General features: G+C 40.6%; 1 long non-coding RNA gene across 1 annotated transcript in view; it reads left to right on the top strand.

Moving 5' to 3' along the window:
* Positions 1 to 11,611, top strand: part of LOC138685478 (uncharacterized) — a 60,652-nt gene extending 49,041 nt beyond the window's left edge. Inside the window, exons 2-3 of the long non-coding RNA XR_011324745.1 lie at positions 6,625 to 6,703; positions 11,339 to 11,611. This is a non-coding gene — a long non-coding RNA (uncharacterized lncRNA). The remainder of the gene's footprint in view (positions 1 to 6,624; positions 6,704 to 11,338) is intronic.
* The last annotated feature ends 3,920 nt before the right edge of the window (positions 11,612 to 15,531 follow it).

The following is a 15,531-nucleotide window of genomic DNA, read 5'->3' on the forward strand; positions in this document are numbered from 1 at the left end:
ACAGTGGTCAGTATTGTGCCATGTGAATACCATAAGAGATGAAGTGGGGGGAAAGTCATAGTGGACCACATCAAAGGTCCTTCTAACAAAGTATTCTTTTCCCAGCAGTGACCTGATAGTTATGTCAAGGGAAAAGTAGAAGAACAGGGAAAGAATACAATGACAGTTTTTCAGCATGTTCTTCCAGATTATTTTGTGCATTGTTGTCCTGGTTTCAGCTGGGATAGAGTTAATTGTCTTCCTAGTAGCTGGTACAGTGCTATGTTTTGAGTTCAGTATGCAAAGAATGTTGATAACGCTGATGTTTTCAGTTGTTGCTAAGTAGTGTTTAGTCTAAAGTCAAGGATTTTTCAGCTTCTCATGCCCAGCTAGCGAGAAAGCTGGAGGGACACAAGAAGCTGGCACAGGACACAGCCAGGGCTGCTGACCCAAAGTGGCCAACGGGGTATTCCATACCATGGGATGTCACGTCTAGTATATAAACTGGGGGAGTGGGGGCAGGGGGATCGCTGCTCGGGGACTAACTGGGTGTCGATCGGCGGGTGGTGAGCAATTGCACTGTGCATCATTTGTACATTCCAATCATTTTATTATTACTGTTGTAATTTTATTAGTGTTATCATTATCATTATTAGTTTCTTCTTTTCTGTTCTATTAAACCATTCTTATCTCAACCCACGAGTTTTACTTCTTTTCCTAATTTTCTCCCCCATCCCACTGCGGGGGGGGGGGGGGGGGCAGGGGTCGGGGAGTGAGTGAGTGGCTGCGTGGTGCTTAGTTGCTGGCTGGGGTTAAACCATGACAGTTGTGAAGTGTTTCCATACTGATACATTCTTTCTTCTTTTGGTCAAGTAATATGGATGACGAACAAAAGCAAAGGATTGCTTGCAAAATGACAGTAACCAGCAGTGGCTGTGGACCAGCAGGATCTGGAAGGCTTTTGCAGTTTTGCTGAGTGCAGGTCACCCGAGAGTGTCTGCGGCACAAGGCCAGCTCAGGTTCCCTTTCAGCAGAGGGGGCTGTCTGTCTTCTGCCTTCCTGATACTTGTTGCTCCTGAGAGCTACTTGCTGTTGCAGACCAGTTTAGTGCTGGCTTTTGTGGTGTTAGAGCTGTAGTCACTGATGATAACGCTATTTAAGAGTGCTCTACCCTCATTTTTGCAACATCAGTTACTACAAAGGAGATGAAGAAATTGATTTGCAGGATTGCGATTCCAATGAAACACAGAGGTCACTGATGGGACCTGGCTACCAGACCCTCCAATGTATTCAGGTGCTTAACTGCCACTGAAGTTGCCTGCTTATTTGTTCATATGAAATTCCAAAGTATAATCTAAAATTAAACTTCTGATTTTGTCTGTAGTGGAAGTTAATTAGCACACCTCAACTTGCCCACCAATATCACTTTCATTTGGTGTTAAGAGCAAGTTTAGCACTCAAGTCTCTTTTTTTCCATAGCAAACAGCCTGTGCTTATTATCATATTAAAGGAATGCCACTGGTTAAATCAAGCAATGAATATAAATAGCTGTATTACTGCCATCAGGCATCAGTGTTTATTTAGTGGATGTGAATCATGCGTGCCTCTTTGATCTGGCTTTGACTAAGCCATTGCTGTTTTCATACAAAAAAGGTTATTTGCAAACACTGCAAGAGTATCGTATACATTAAACATGGAACTAATCAATATGGAAGGCTCTCTGCTACTTTGACAACCCTGTGTGCTGCCACAGTGTCTGTAAGTGTTTTGAATTTCTCTGTGAGTACCTGGGTCCCTGAAGACACTCTCAGCTCTTTCCTTTGGACTAGAGAAGATCAAGATTGAAATCTGGGCCCCACTGAAATCAGTGGCCATATCACTCTCAGGTCCCTGTGAAGGGTACATATCTGGCAGCAGAGAGGACAAAAACAATCAAGGACAACGCTGACTTATTTGTGGACTGGTTTGATTACAGAGCATGCAGGAGAGTATTTGAAAGAGAAATTTTTTTGTGCATAATCAGATAAGCAGATAGACTCAGACCTACTTGTGCTCATTACCCACACTGAACTTTTTATTACTTTTTGCTAAAACAAAGCTCCTGTGTTGAATTTTAAAACTGAACCCACGTGCCTCCCCTTCAACAAGCTATATGCAGACTGTTGTGTGCATTGGAAAAGCAAATGATAACCCATAGGTACTGCCAAAGAAATGTTATCACAGTCATTGTGATAAACAACTTAGAATGGGCCTCATTCTGATGCCAAACATTAACCTGGGCAAAATAGCTGACAGGAAAGGTGTTTATTCAACCACGAGACATGACTGACCTCAAATGCTCTCCAATGAGGGAACTGGGCATGACAAAGAAGTGGAAAAATTGTAGAAATACCCAAATAATTAGGTGATTTCTGAGTCCAAAGTGTGCATCCATCCCTCCCTCACTTTCTGTACTTCTACTATTATATAAGGACATACAAAAATTTTAGGATTCAAAGGAAAGCTGGACCTCAGGGTTTAGGGCAAATTTGGTCTTCACTCCTACATTTGTAGCAGTCAGATTAGTTTTGCATAATTTGGGATTTCTTTGTCATAATTTAATGCCGTTTTAAATATTAATCTCCCCTATGTTTATCTGCAGGTGTTGCAGAAAAGGAGTTTTTAAATAATTTGGAATGATAACTGTACTAGGAAAGCATAGTGGACCAGTGAACTATTTCTCTTTCAGTCTCTGATTTTTTTGTAATGGACTGAATTACACTGTAACTTTGTCTAACCTAAAAAAAATCGTGAGAATTGTTAGGATGAAAGTGAAATGGTGATCGTTTTGAAAAGTGAAAAAGGAGACAGTTTTGTTGCATTCTTTTGTAAAGATCATACGCTCTTCATGTTAATGTTATGATGTTCTCTTGCCTGATTGGGTATTATTACATCAAAGATTTTGTCAGAGAAACCCAGCCAGAAAGGCTAATCAATGACCCAGAGAAGAGTCCTTGAGGAAGCAGCAGAGATGCTGTTATGGGGGAATGACTTCCAGCTGGCTTCATTCCAGAGTGGAATGATTTATTCTACACAGGGGCTAAATCTAGAACACCAGACGTGCCTGAGTCTTTGAAATTCTGGTAAGTCCTGATACAGTTATTGTGAAGGCAATAGATTTTACAAGTTTTCGGAGTTTAAACTGGGAAATAAACCAAACCGTTTTGTTTCTTCTAGCCCAGAAATGAGAAGTACTAAGACCAGGGGAACAGAGTGGCCAGTTCTCACTTATTTTAAGGGATGTTCCTCATTTCATTCAATGTTACATGAATAAAGGGAAGGTGGGTCAATCTATCAACCCTTTGTTTTATTGACCCAATCAAAGCAATGTAACTATTGATTGAAGCTGTTTTTCTCTGCACAATGCAGCCTGAAGAAATCTAATCTTTTAACATAAACTAAACCAAAGCGTTAAGGTATGCATGGAACTGCATACCTTAAATGAGAATCATGGCTGTGACTTTGTGGTGGGAATTTAGCCTGTTAAAACATGACATTACCTCAGGCTTCTGCTTCTTGCACCTTTACCTAGGTAAAGAAAAGGCACGCATGGAAGAACATTTCTAAAAGCAATCAATTAATAGTTATGTAGTTTGTTCTCTGTGCTACTGAACTGTTTCACCGACTCTGTAGAGATGGCAGTGTTGCAAATTGTGTGAATACCTCCTCACCCTGAGAGTAGACAACTGCTGTGCCTTGCAATGGGGTGTGCAGTCAGACTTTCCTGTAGTATATGTAGGAAAGAGCTGCTACAAACTCAGTCCATTTCTCAAGAGATTTTGACATCAAAATATATATCTCCAGTTCATTCAATTAGTCAAAAGATCTTTCTGGTGGAGGAAAAAAAAAAAGAAAATCCAGTTTTGACTATTTGTTTCAATCATTCTTATAGTGGATTCCTTCCAGAGCTTCCCACGATGGTACTGAAGTTCAGATTACAGTCCTAATGAATGCTGTAATAAGTGAAGTTGTTACAAAAGGTACCTTAAGAAACAGCCTTTTCCCTGCATTATTCTTGATGAACAAACTGGTGATATTGTGAAAGATATCTTCAACCTTTACCCTCAGCACTGCTGCCAACCCCTCCATGTGTTGGCAGTAGCTTCAGTGGGATCTCAACTCAAATGGAGGAGAACTGGGGGGTATGTGTTGCAATGAGAGCGTGTTAGCGCTCAGGTAGTAGGGCTGCTCACCTTGCCCTAGTTCAGGTGCAGAGCCAAGTATTCTATAACATCATAAAACAAACAGCAGAAACTGTTGGTCACAAAGATAAATATTTGCTACGTTACAGAATCTTATCAGAGGGAATGTGTTCTTACTGTTTGTTGGTGGGACTTTCCAGGAACTGGAGATACATAGGGTCAGAAAATCCTGTCAGCTTCAGTGGAGCCGAGTTTCCACCCTCAGTGTCTACTATTTGAAACCACAGCTTGTGTGCTCTCTTGCTTGCTCTCTCTAAACCATTCTGTTTCACTTCTCTGTCAACTCTAAGCTGTGGACAAGGCACATAACTTTCATTTCTATCCATGCCTAATGTTTCTGAGAGCAGGTTTTGGCAGTGCTTTTTAAAAATACATGATGCCTTGTCTCTAGCCAGTAGAAGCCATCCTGGCCCTGTTGAAAATTAGATCCTCTTTACAAGACATTTCTCAAGAAGACTGGATTATTTAGATGGGGATATTGATAATATGGATTTCCAGGGCCCTAACTCTACAATATATCATGTGTAAGGAAATAGCTCTCTCTCATAGTGCCTTAGAATTTACAGAGTGGAATCCCTTCAGGAATTAACAGCTTAATTTGACAATTTTTAAAATAGAATTAGCCTAGTTCTCTAACAGGAGAATACTCACTGTAGGTTTTGAACTGGCTAGCTGGTTTTAATGGAGGAGTGCAGAACTTTAAGATTATTAGAGTCCAAGTGAGTCTATCGTTAACCCTTCAGAAGAAAGGATTGCAGTGTGAGCTTAACAGTATTATATACTGTCATGGTTTAAGCCCAGCCAGCAACTAAGCACCATGCAGCTGCTCACTCACTTCCCCCTGCACCCAGTGGGATGGGGGAGAGAACTGGGAAAAGAATCCATCTATATGGAGGATTTGATGAGTACTTAGCTAAGGCAAAAACTGAAGGCCAAGGCTGCACAATATTAGACACAAGAAACTCCAGCCAGAAGCATCTGCACCACTGGGAGCCAAACTCAACCTGTTGTGCTGCTTATAGAGCTCCATGTCATTACGCATGTAGAAATATGATAGGAAGCCTGTGTATTACCTATGTGTTATGTGCCCTCACTACCATGGCATTTCGTTTCCTGATAAGTCAACTGCCTGATTAAAAAAGAGTTAAAACCCCCTGTCTTTCAACCTGAAGCACACATCATAATCATTAAATCATCACTCAGGTCCAATCCCATAAAAAAATTCATTGCATGGACTCTTTCTGAAGTCTATGGGTCTCTACACACATGCATAACTCTGCCTCACCATATTTCATTGAAGGATTACAGTCTAACCAGGTAACTAGGCCCTGTCCCACGAGTCTGTTGAGCCAATGAGAGTTTCCAGATAATATGATAATGCCACATTGTATTTAGATAGCTGAATATGTGATTAATCAGTCTTGTGCAGGGCAGTTCTGTAAGAAGGGTTTCTATCTCTAAACCATTACAGTTTGCATCTGCCCTGGCATTGAGTTAATTTTCCTTAACAGCCAATGTTTTAGTGATTTATTTCTCAGTGCTCTAAATACAGATCCCAAGAATAAGTCTGATAGAAATGGCTTGTTGTATTTCATAAAAAAACAGGGAAAGAAGATTTCTCATTTGATTTTTTTAACAAGTGCATCTTTCCTTTTTTACTTTGCTATTACAAGTTAAGTTCTTTGTGCTTTCTGTGTGAATGTGGATGGCTTGTAAGTGTTTAACATGTGTTTGTTCATGCTTCTTGCTCATCTGATTTCCTTGTATTGGCTTCTACTCTCTGACCCAGTTTTGGTCTGTTCCCATACTGAGGAACATTTAGAAATCTCATCATGCCCCACACTAGCGGTTCATCTCCTGTGGTGGATATGGTTCCAACATTGTTCCTGTCTGCTCCAGTGAAGGCAGACCAGTCTTTATTTCGAGAAACTATTCAGGTGGGAAGTAGTTAGCCTCAGTTTGTGGTTATTTAAACTTTCCTGGAGTGCTTTGCTAATATAGTATGGAAGAAAGTGCTGGGATACTACTGACTGTGTAAGCAGTCTTGCTGGTGCAGGTTTTAGCACAATATTCTGACACAAAATTAGCTTTTCTTTTACCTTAATGCTATCACCTGGGCATGCTCAAAATACATACCCTGTTGTTATGGGATGTTCTTGCTGCAGCTAAGCAGAGACATCCCGAAAGCCTGGTCTGCTTCTGGCCATGCTCCCTGCAGGAACAAAGCAGAGAGAGGCTCTGCCTTTGTAATTGTGAGGCTGCCTGTCCCTGGGTCCTCCATCAGTCTGGAACCTCCCATGATCTCCCCCACAAGTGCAGTCTCTAACCTGAAGAAGGTGACAATTATCAGAGTTTTGAAGTCATGGTTATACACCTGAGGACAATTGATGTTTTAATCTTGCAGGTGGTTCTCACGTTCATAAGCCTGAGGCCCTGAAGCCCAACCCTTTGGCTGTTGTGTCTGAGTTTTTAACAACAGTTGGGTATGTTATATAGATGCATCTGGGTTTTTTTAACATGGATGTGAAAATATGGGTGGTGATGATAATGGTGAGAATTATTCTGTCACGAGGTGTGAGGGGGAGAGAGATTCAGATGGGATTGCCTGTTACCACCAACTGCTTCCTGGTTTTGTCACATGTTGTAAGTGTCTCCTGAAGTTGCAATGAGAAAAAAAACCACCAATTGATCTTCAGTTCTGCAGAATCATTATGCGAAATCTACAGGGAATGCTGGGAATGAATGAATTTGCTGGCTTTATTGTTCTGAAGAGCTGAGCTGTACTTTGTGGTTTGAGATGCCTACAGGTGTAAATCTGTCTAGACCAGAGTCTCCATGGTGAATATTTAGTGGAAATGAAGGGTCACTCATGGGGATGGGGGTGAAGGGTAGCATCTGGGTTCTGTACACAACACTTTTTCTTTTTTAAGTAGCTATTTTCCTTGGGAAATAAAATTCCATTAATTTCACCATGAGATGTTCTAGGAGACATACAAGACCAAAAAAAATAAAAAAGGATAAAATGCTTTGTCTACTTCTCGTTCCTTTTTTCTTCCAACCGTTGATTATCTTTTTTCTCTTTTCCCCTCCTCTTCTTTTTTTGTCAGACCCAGTTTGTCAATTTCCATTAATTTCCTTTCATTGATTTTCTCTTTTTTACTGAAGTTATTCATCAATTCTCTCACAGTAGAACTTCCTCTTCCAGGCTCTGGGCTCCCATTCTTCCATTCCCAAAGTCCATCTCATTCTTCTTTCTCTCTCTGTCTTGCTCTCTCCTTTACTACTGCTCCGTCTTTCGATTAAATTTCCTGTTCTAGCCAACACTTATCTTTCATGCCCTTGCTCTAACACCTAACACCCCTCCAGTGCTCTTCTCCCCACTGTTACCAAAATCCGGAATAAAAAATGTGAAGTTAAGAAGTAGGCACTTCGTTTATCGCAGCACTGGGGACACGGGGGATTGCTCCTCCAAAGGTGTGTCCAACTTAGTATCAAAATCCATCAGTTTTTATAGACTTTTCCTGTCAGGTCATTGTTACATAAACTCTTTACATAAAAATGCATGCTATGCTTGCTCTTAAATTTAACCTTTATAATGATTGGGCCTTTGATTATATAACCTTATCAATATTCTTATTTAAAAACAATCATTGGTCAATTTCACTTAGCAACACTGATTGGAATCTTCGATACTCAAATCAAGATGGGAAGGGTAAGGGGTTTCCAAGCAGCATAACTGGTGTCCATGATGGTTTCCTTAGTTTCTTGAAACAAAACATAGAAAAACCAGTAACTTCCTGGTGAGGTTTCCATGGTTGGCTGTTTCAAACTTCAATAATATTAAGGTTCCTATAGTCACACATAACACAGTTCCTAAAGTTTCTATGGCTACATTTAAAACTTAACAATCCTATACATTATGCTTCACAATTTTACTTCTTAATCAAACCTAACTCTTTTATGTGATTAAATTTTGATTTCTTTATCAGAATATTTGCAACACCACTTCCCCCATTCTTTCTTTCATCTCTGTTTTCTTCACAGCATTATGCTCCTTCCCTCGCCTTTGCATCCAGAAAAAATTTTTTTACATGCAGATGTCCGTTGCTTTCTTGGTTATACACTTCTTCCTACCTGCCTTGAGATTTCACACCAAGGCTGAGAGACGGGGCCCTAGGTGGTCCCCTGAGAGAATCAGAGATGGGAGTAGCCCATCCTACTTGTGGACCTCGTATTCAAACACCAAAGAAATTTTAGTCTTGCTTCAAATACATTGTTCTGGTCAAGAAATTACTTAGCTTTTTCATAAACTGTTTGCTGTGAAGTCAACTGAGTTCTGTGTCCAGCATTACTCAGCTGGAACAGCAATTCAGAATCTCTCTAATAAACTTCCTTCCTTCCTAACTGCCCCAAAAGGGCTTTTAATAAGAGCAGTATGATAACTTTTGGATTATCTAAGTGGATAAACATGCCCATGAAAGAGAGGGAGAGGAGGGAGATACTTATTTTCTCATGTCTCATGAAGGCGCTGAAGGGAGGTGAATATCTCATGATAACCACACCCCTTGTCATCCTCTATTAGTCACATCACACACTTCCTGAACACAACACTTCTTTATATTCCCCTGACATTTTGCACGTCTCACAAGAACAGTGACTAGTTATCATCCTCAGGGCTAACACCAGCTCAAAATACAGTTCAGTGAGCCTTTACAGGAGCCTTTAATTGTCTTTGTACAGTATGCTAGGCTTCTCAGAGGCTGTATTTACTCTTTCCAGAGAGAAAACGCAATTGGATAAGATGTGATTGGTATGTTTTCACCTTAAGCTTCTGCCATATCAGTCAAAAGGGAACTGGAAACTTTCTACCTTTTACTACAAAACCTTGAGGGTCACATGCTGTGGCTCTGCCAAGTGGTATTTGGAGCAAGTCTGCAGGGCAGCATCAAGCTGGCCTTCTGCTAACTGCTGCTCCTCCCATGCCTTGGGTCCATGGGACATTGGTCTAGCCAGACCCCAGGACAAGGACTTCCAGGTGGTGCATTCAGGGGCTCTAAGGTAATAGGGGAGCAGTGGGCTGGAGGAAAATTCCAGTTATGCGTGTCCTGTCTGCAAATGACGATGGCAGCCTGTACAACTTTGCATTAACATTGATAACCAGGAGCTACTTCAGCTAATTCATCCTGTCTCTTCTCCTTTAAAGCCATTGTAGATAGAGGAACTGAAGAGAATTAGGCACTGAAATCACTTTGGTTTGCTGTGTGAGTTAGCGCGATTCAGTAGCCATGATGCCCAACTGCTTCTTTGTCCTTGCAATTTGTAAATCTGGTATGACAGCACTATACTGTGATGTTGCATTAATCAGGGTAAAAAAAAAAAAGACACAAACTACTTTTAGTGTGAGCAGTATAGTTTTCCCACTTTATGCCTGGCCTGGAACATCAAATAAGTGAGTTTTTCTTAATTTGTATTTGTTTTTATTTACTGCCACGTTATGGATGAAGACACACAGAGAAATTGGGCTAGGTTAGGTGCTCAGAGCACTATGGCTCCGGTCCTTCTTTCATATAAATGCAGATAAAGTACTGCAATCCTCCTCAAAAATTGCTCTTCCTACTTTGATGGGCTTGAGTTAAAAATAGTAAGTTAGAACTGGGCAACTGCTGCATATGAGAAACACAACCAAATGCTGTTGCGGTTCAAGACCTGAACAAAAACATTATGTCCACACATAAGCCAAATACCTTTTCCTGGAATATAGGATGCTTCCTTTTGTGTGTCAGGCTCTGACCACTGAGTCACTTCCTGCGGGTTTGCATTGTGTAGATTAGCAGGTGCAATCCTAGGCACGTATAGAAACTTCCTTTCTTACTGCTCTCACAAGGTTTATCCTCAGCTTCCTCTGAAGTTCAAACTTCTCTACTTCCTTATCCACACTGCATCTCTCTTCATCTCTGTCTCTGCCCCTGCCTGTCCCTGCTTTCTGCCCAGGCTTTCTTCCTGACAGCTTCTTTAATTTCTTTCTTTTCTTTGGCCAGCAGTCTTAGAAAAAATAGCCAAGCTACTCTGTTGACTAGAAAAGCTAAGCCTTTACAAGGAAGTCTTTAATCTGTGTTTTAACAAATACAGCCATGGCCGCAAAATCTGGAATTCCTCTGGAATTACATTTGGTGGGTAGCTTTTTATAAAGGAAAGAATACAGGTGGAAGAGGTTGTTGAAGATAATACATTCAGAGAACTACAATGGTTCAGGATTCCTACTCCCTCCGAATCTCTTACTAAAGTTACGGACTGCATGTCTTGGTACTAGAGTAACTATTTCAGCTGAAACATTGAGGTTTTCATCAAAACATCTAAGCCAGTAAAACTGACTGTGCATTTATATGCCCTACACCACTCTTGTTTTGTTCTGCTGCCTGCATGGGAGTAGCTACACTGGAGTGTTGTTTCAACTGTCCCAGAACAGGTAGCACAATTTAACATTTGTGTGTCCTTTATCTGGGTTGCTTGTCAGAAAAAAACAAAACCCGAAGTAAAGGATCATATGTCATTCTTCAGACAGAAATCCATCCCTTCTTTGGTTCTTTTTCCCTGTTAAATTCTGTAGCTTAACCATGGGCAGCTCTTTTCAAGTGTCTCTAGCATGTGTTTCCTTTCTGTCCACTTCACACTAGGTTGGAGAGACTCCTCTACATTCAAAAAAATCGAGCATACAGTAAAAAAAGAAAGCTGGGAAAAAAAAAGAACTTTCCCTTTTGAAGACTGTAGGGCTGAAGACTGAAGGGCTGAATGTCCAATAATCTGCCAGATAAATATGAGAACATGGTGATAAGTTTGGTGAATGATAGCATGCCAAAATGGGAGGCAGGAACCTATCGCGAAGAATGGTGTTATGATTTTGCTGATATTCTGGAACTACAGTGTTTAAAAGTACAATGGCAGAAGCAAATGGTTTCAAACTTTGCCAATATAATGAGCACAAGGTAGAAGCTGAGAACAATTGTGCCTGTGTTCTTCGTGTTTTCCAGAGCTTGCCTCTGGCCAGGGATGGGTGAGGGATGGGAAAGAAGGAAGGACCTAGACTCAGAAGTGTGCTGAATGTTTGTTTGTTTTTTCAGAGGAAAAAGAGAAGTGATTGAGATGATGGTGCTTCGCATCCCAGAGGGAGTTTCACTTGACAGATAAGCACCCTGAGTCATAAGCTGAATACGTGCCTAAACGTTTCAGTAGTTGAAGGAAATCCTATCAAAGTTTGCTGTTGTGGTTGAACGTGCTGACTCAAAGCACTTACTACGTGAGCTACTGGGGAGAAAATGTGGCTGTAGTAAGTTGCACAGTGGGCCATGTGGAAATTGGGAGGCAGAAATTACTCTTTACATGAAGGAGAAGCAATCTTGGTATGTGAAAATGCAAGCTGTTTGTTTCAATGAAGAGGCTGGGTTTGGCTTTACTCCATGTAGTTATTTGAAGGGTATTGAGAAATGCAAATCATGATTTATTTTTACTGTGCTATGTGACGAGACTCATAGTTTAGAGGCAGAGAGACAAGTTCTGGACTCTGTCCAGAAACTAGCTAAAACAACAACAAAAACATCTCACAATTTACGCAGTTTTTTTAAGATGATTACGAATACCTGAAAAAAATTTAAAGGTTGCTCACAAAGGACAAAAGCAGCTAATTGTCCTGGGGGCTTGCTGCAGAAGGAGATACATTTTGGTCTGGTGGCCAAATGACAGCAGTCTTCTGGGGGCTTTAGACTGTTTTTCATTAACTGAATTTGTCCCACTATAGGGTTTTCTGTTCTTTCTCTCTTATATTTTCTTATATATCTAGGTAAAACATGCTTAATGTGCACATATTTTACTCTTAGTTGCCAGTGACCTCACATAATCTTTTGTATTCTGGCTGTGAAAAGGGTTGGCACAATTTTGAGAGACAGCATGAAAGGTTTTTACAGATTACTTTTAGAATGTAAGTTACTCACTATATCCTGGTCCATGGAGTAATGCTTTTAATTTATCCTAAACCCTTTATACTGATGAGGCAAAAAGAGTAGAACTCGGCTAATGAATTAAATGTCCTCTTACTAAGAAGAGACTAAAGCAAACATATGTATAAGATCACTCTGCTGTTTAATACCATTTCTTCCCTTTTTACTCCAACAAACCTGAATGGTTGAGAGTAAACTTGAGAGGATCTGGTTTGAAAACACAATTCATAGAATCACAGAAAATTTGGGTCACTCATCTGGTCTAATCTCCTCCTTAAAGCAGGTCGACTTTAAACAGAAATACTTTAAACTTGCTGCTCTCTCATAATGCCTTCCATATTGACCCACCTGCCTTTTCTTCTCTGCAGTTTCATAAACTTAAAACCTTCATAAACATAAAACCTTAAGCATTAAAGCTAATGAGACTGCTCATTGAAAAGTGATCAACAGAAATATTCTTGCCTGAATGCAACAGGAAATTGAAATGGTGTGATGCCAGAAGCCAGAGAAGGCACGTGCTTGCACAGCACTGGGAAATGCAGGGGCTTTGCTTGCAAACGTTCCCTTTGGGATTCTCCCTCCTACTTTCTCTCAGCAAGGGCAGACACCCAGTTCTGAATTTCAGTCCAACACTGCCTGTGAGAACAAACCACGGTTTTCAGAGTACAAACACAGTTGGAGCTATCAGACCACCCCTGAATTGGCCTAGGAACCTCCTCAGCAACACAGGCCTGTAGCTACAAGGTTGGCTGCTTCTGAGACCTTGCCGTTACTTGCTTATATGTGGATATGCCCATGTTTTCCAAGAAGAATAGACAACTAGCAATAGTCCGTGCTTAATATTGGCGTTAAATAGTTGGTATATGTCTGTGTAGGTCTGCTGGAAATAAACACTGCCACTTTATACCAGCTGCACTAGTGATCCTGTTTTCCTAAAGCCCATTTCCAAGGAAGATTCCATGGTGAAGGAGTGGAGTTGCAAAGAAAGATCTATGAAATTGCCCATGCAAGTGTCATGATCAGTATTGCTGGCCTTCTTCCAAAATTGTGAGTTCTTCGTGAGAATTACAAAGAGCCACTAATAATCAAGTGAGGGTTCCTAAAGTCAAGGGAGAGAAGGCAGAGGCTCAAACAGCTTATTGGTATGTGACCCTTAATCATACCCTGGGCACCTAGATGTTCTCATTAGGGGTGAACTAGGAATGCTTAAACAGATTAGCAAGATCATTTACTGTTCACTAGTCGCCGTGATCTCCTTTATTCTCTGGGAAAGCCAGTAATGAGCAATTCAGACACTGTGTGGGGCAGCAAGACCACTCAGTAGAGACTGTAGGCGCATTCAATTTAGCAGTGAGTTGGCAGCTGGCTGGCGCACACCACAAAATATGCTGTATTTCTTTATCAAATCAACAATAAGTGTTCGTGTTTGTTCTGGTCTGTGTGCAAGAGCTCACGTATGCCTGCATGCCTCATAACTCTGCCCGAGCAATTACATCCCATACTTCCCTTTTCTGTGTTGCTCTATTAAGAGTTACAACATTACATAGCTATAGAGAGAATAAGCCTATCAAAATACATACCAATACACAGCATTTCCTTTCCCACTTATTATTGCTTCGAAGCTCCAGCATTTCTTCCTACTTCTCTTTTCTTTACTCTTTTTAAAATCATCTTTATAGCATCTTCTTCTGTCTTTACAGTTATGCCTTTGCCCTGTCTGCGTTCTGGCACTTGACTTTGAACTCTTCTCTGTCTTGTTGTGAGTCTAACAATTAATGGTGGAGAGTTAAAAAGTCCCTTGTAATAAAAAAAAGAAGCAGAAGAAAGGGGTGGACAAACACAGTAGGAAAGACTACCTGATAAGCTTGGTAGGTGTGTTAGGGTTAATACTGGAGTGTCCGAAAGTCAGTCCTCATGGTTACTGTCCTCATGGGGCCTTGGAAAACAAGGCCAGAAATATTGCTTTTACTGGTTCTGATGATATCCTAATTTTAAACACAGACTAGAATTTGTTTAGCTCCATCTCTCATCATCCTTGCAATACTACTGCATGTTTGTTGCACTCTTTTAAAAAGTCAGTTGACATGTCATTTCTGTTCTTGTCCACCTTTCTGTTCTTGCAGGAGAAGAGGTCTTCTGTCAGTAGTTGTCCTTATTAGCAATACGACTTTTCAAATTTGTCTGCTACTCTGTGGGAATTTTCTGTAACCCTATAATTATCTGTGTTTACGTGATGGAAGTCTTTTTGCATGTCCTATTTAGCATTTGCTAACTGCTGTTTGTGCTTGCCTCTCCCTGCTAACAATGGACTTTGGATTCTTTTTTTTTTTTTCTGTATGATTAGGACTTTGTTTTTAACTCTTGCATAGTTGGGCTGAACTACTTAGCAAGCACTGAATGTGATATTTGAACAACAGTTCTTTGCAAGTCACCTCTTTGAGAGTCCTGTTTGAAAGCATCAGCTAAGATTGACCTTGAGATTATAGGCAAGATTGAAATTTCAGGCTAATTGTATGTGATATGAAACCACACTGTGCAAAACTTTTCTGTCCTTTATATCCATGAAAATGGTAAATTGGTTGACTATTCCTTACCTAAATCATAACAAACTTGTTTGCAGCTGGAACTGCAGTTGCGTCCTGGTTTTGGCTGGGATAGAGTAAATTTTCTTCTTAGTAGCTGGTATAGTGTGTTTTGGATTTAGTGTGAGAATAATGTTGATAACACACTGATGTTTTAGTTGTTGCTAAGTAGCGCTTATCCTAAGTTAAGGATTTTTCAGCTTCCCATGCTCTGCTAGCAAGCAGGCATACAAGAGGCTGGGAGGGAGCATAGCCAGGACAGCTGACCCAAACTGGCCAAAAGGATATTCCATACCATAGAATGTCATGCTCAGTATATAAACTGGGGGGGGGGCTGGCCAGAAGGGGCAGTTTGCTGCTGGGGCATAGGTCAGTGGGTGGTGAGCAATTGCATTGTGCACCACTTGCCATCATCTTGGTTTGTTTTTTTTTTTTAATTATTATTTTATTTTACTATATTCCTTTAAATTAAAAGTATTATTATTATATTTTAGTATTATTGTTGTTAGTATTAAATTTTATTTTACTTTAGTTATTAAATTGTTCTTATCTTAACCCACGAGTTTTGCTTTTTTTTTCTGATTCTCCTCCCCATCCCACTGGGGTGGGGGGGAGTGAGCAAGTGGCTGCATGGTGCCTAGTTGCTGCTGGGCTTAAACCACGGCAATGTTGCAGCAGCACTGAATACAGCTTCAGTATTGCTGAGATGGTTGTACAGTGGTGCATATTCCTCCCTAT

Source organism: Haliaeetus albicilla, chromosome 5 (assembly GCF_947461875.1).
Source record: "Haliaeetus albicilla chromosome 5, bHalAlb1.1, whole genome shotgun sequence".
In the NCBI taxonomy this organism is placed as follows: Eukaryota; Metazoa; Chordata; class Aves; order Accipitriformes; family Accipitridae; genus Haliaeetus; species Haliaeetus albicilla.